Genomic DNA, 3,187 nt, shown 5'->3' with positions numbered 1-3,187 from the left:
TGTACTCCCTTTAGCTCCAAATATGGCTGCCTGGAGAAGCAGACCTGACTTTACGTGGGCACTATTAAACGTCAAGGCTCTATGATAAGAAAAACACTATCCCCTTCCCCGCACTATTTTACTGACCGGGATCTTGATTGTACAGGTGCTACAGAGGTAGTGCTTCCCTCAGCTTCAAAAATCCTATGTCGGTGGCACAGAGACCGGAGCGTTCTTGCTCAAGCACGAGAGAAATTGAAGAAAAAACAACAACAAAGGACAACTGTGCCGGGAGCTCGAAATGGTGCAACACGCTTCAGACTGATATTTTCATGGCTAAATTTCACGAAACCGTCGGATCAGAAACAGAACAGGAGTTTAATGATCGTGGGTACTTACCTAGATAGGACGTGGTGGCCACACAAAACTAAAATTGTGAGATATTGGGTCGATCGGTGTGCTCATTATGAATGCCACGACACATCACGCAAGGATGAAATGTAACGGGCCTGGGGTGTCCGTTACTTGCTTACACGTAGTGATGAGGAAGCGTATAAGTTCAGTGATACTGAAACCAAGTACTTAGTCTGAAGGAAAATCAACTCTGTTTTTATTTAGGTCCAGGGCAGCTTGCCCTGACCACTCAAATACACGTCAACTCCTTATTGGTTGATTATGAGTCTGGCTCCCCATATTTCAACCAATAAGGTGACGGCAGTTCAGCACACGCTACTCGTGTGCTGCTGCACCTACTTTTGTAATGCAAATCTACCTACTTATGTAATGGTGTGAACCACTACAAAGAACCTAAAACTACCTACATATGCAACTTGGGAGAGCCCATTACATCACCCCCCTCTTAAGACAGCAATCACCTAACGGGGGTGCGCTTCGGAGAACAATCGGGAAAAACTGGGAAATGGCGGAGAAGAGAACGCTTGAGAACTTGACGGGCGGGAGCTCCTGCGAAGCCCAGGAGCAGCACAATACAACTTGCGCGGACGAGAACAACATGGCGCAGCAGACGGGGGCGGCGAGCCAGGCAGGAAGCGGAACAACGCGGACGGCTCCAGCGTCGGCGACGACGCTGAACAATGGGTGGACCGCTGATATCGCACCTGAGAGCGTGAGTCGACTTGGGGTTCGGCCCGGCGTAATGAACGAGGATATGAAGCCGTGGGCGCTGTACGACTTGTCCGGGGCGGTGACCCCGGACGCGTTGGACACCATGCAGGACCACTTTCGGCGCTTCAGGCGTCTCCGGAACAAAACACTCGACGGCGCGACGTACGAAGCTTTGCAGAGATCATGGTGCGCATTCATTCGACGGTGGAATCGGATGCATGAGGCTGGAGAAAGTGTCGTCGGCTGGCTCGGTGATCGCGAAGCCTTACAAGCCGAGCATTCACTCGGTGATCTGCGCCTAAAAGTCTGCGACGACGCTTGGACCGAAGACCGTTTGTGCTATGTCAACGTACGCGAAGGTTGCAGTTCGTGTGACATCGGGCGACGCCCGACGCAAGCTGAGTGGGATCAGCATATTGTCGAGTATCCGCTCATGCCGACCGAACACGCTTGGATCGAGAAGTATAAGCGCTCACTCTCCGAGTTCACCCAAGCGGCTATTCGCGGCGGCTCGCGCCGACAGCGTTCGCGACGGAGCCCGTCTCCTGCGCATTCGACGTCTCGAAGGGCACGTAGTCGATCGCGTTCTCGATCGCCGCGAGGTCGCTCGCGGCCGCGTTTGACTCGAGGCTGGAGTCGTAGTCGTGGACGACATCAGAAACGTCACGAAGCAAGTTGGCGCGAGGCTCCCACGTATCATCAGCAGGTTGAAACCCGAGCCATCGTACCTTATACTTCCGCGCGGCGGGAGCCGCGTGTTGAGCTGACGACTTGGTCGAGTGACGCGCGCGGGGAGGATCTTCGTGATCAACAATACGGTCCACAATCCAGCACGTATCTCCATTCGAGTCAACGATGGGCGGAGGACCGTCGCGGTGGAATTCGACGCGACCTGGTTGACCAGGACGACGTTGAGCAGGCGCTGAACAATTCTCGGGACGCACAGGAGGAGGCCGAGCGGGCGGCTGAGAGCTCTCGGAACGCCGAGGCGACGGCGAGTAGTCTGCGGCAGTCGAATCGTGAGCTCTTGCAGCGACTGCGTAGTCTGGAGGCGCAGGTGTTTGGCGGACCGAGGGGTGGAGCTCTTCCGCGCGAGCGGGGAACTGGGACAGATGGGACGCTGGCTCGACAGGCTCATCGCGACGGCCGCTCAACGCAATGCTCCTGCTCCGCCTCCGGGATCATCGCGGGAAGATACTTCTTAAGTCGCCCGACGTAGAACGTCGGGTGTAGTCGTAGCGACGTAGGAATGTCTAGCGTGTAGGCATCACCCATAACTCGTAGTACTTTGAATGGCCCAATGTAGCGCGGCGCGAGTTTGCTCGCGCCTAGGTTCGTAATAGCAGAGGTACGAATTCCATCCGTTGAGAGTAATATTCGCTCACCAATCTTGAATGCACTTGTGTTCTTGCGGCCACGTTTGTCAGCGTTTTCCTTCTGCTTGTCAACCGCGAGTTGTAGCGCGTCACGGACGAATCGGGTAACCGATTGGCGATGAAGGACAAAGTCGGATACCGCTGCCTTGTCAGCGGGTCGTGCTGGGGGTTTCGGCGCGTAGTTAGCCACAGTCGAGTGTGGCTGTGCTGGAGCGATCAGCGTTCGGTGTGTCCAGTCAACTAACGGCGACGACGTGGATTGCGCGGGTGCGAGGATCTTCTTCGACTGTAAACGCGTCACCGCGTTGATGTCTACTGCAGGAGTAGCTGAACTCGTAGACGGCAGAACCGTTGTCTCACCGGAAACCGGTGGTTGAACCAGTATCGGAACCGGTTGGGCAGGGCTATCACATTCCTCCCCCTCCAGAGTGAAGCCATCAGTCGCCGTGGGTTGGCTCACGGCAAGTTGTGCGGGGACACGTGGATGACGCGCGTTGTTGACGAAAAACGGAGTCAATCCCGTCGACGCGGGCTCGGCATTGATGAGTGCAAACTCCGCAAGAGGCAGGAAGGAACTCCAGTTCTCGAAGGACGGGGCATAACTGCGCAGAACATCTTCTAGCACGCGGTTGACGCGTTCCGTTTGCCCGTCAGCTCCGGGGCGCCGCCGTCGACATGAGGAGTTTGGTGCCCAGGAGGTCGAAGAG

The sequence above is a fragment of the Phytophthora infestans genome, genomic scaffold (assembly GCF_000142945.1).
Source record: "Phytophthora infestans T30-4 supercont1.198 genomic scaffold, whole genome shotgun sequence".
NCBI classification, from domain to species: Eukaryota; Oomycota; class Peronosporomycetes; order Peronosporales; family Peronosporaceae; genus Phytophthora; species Phytophthora infestans.
The sequence above is the reverse complement of the archived record's forward strand: the minus strand, read 5'-3'. Positions refer to the sequence as shown.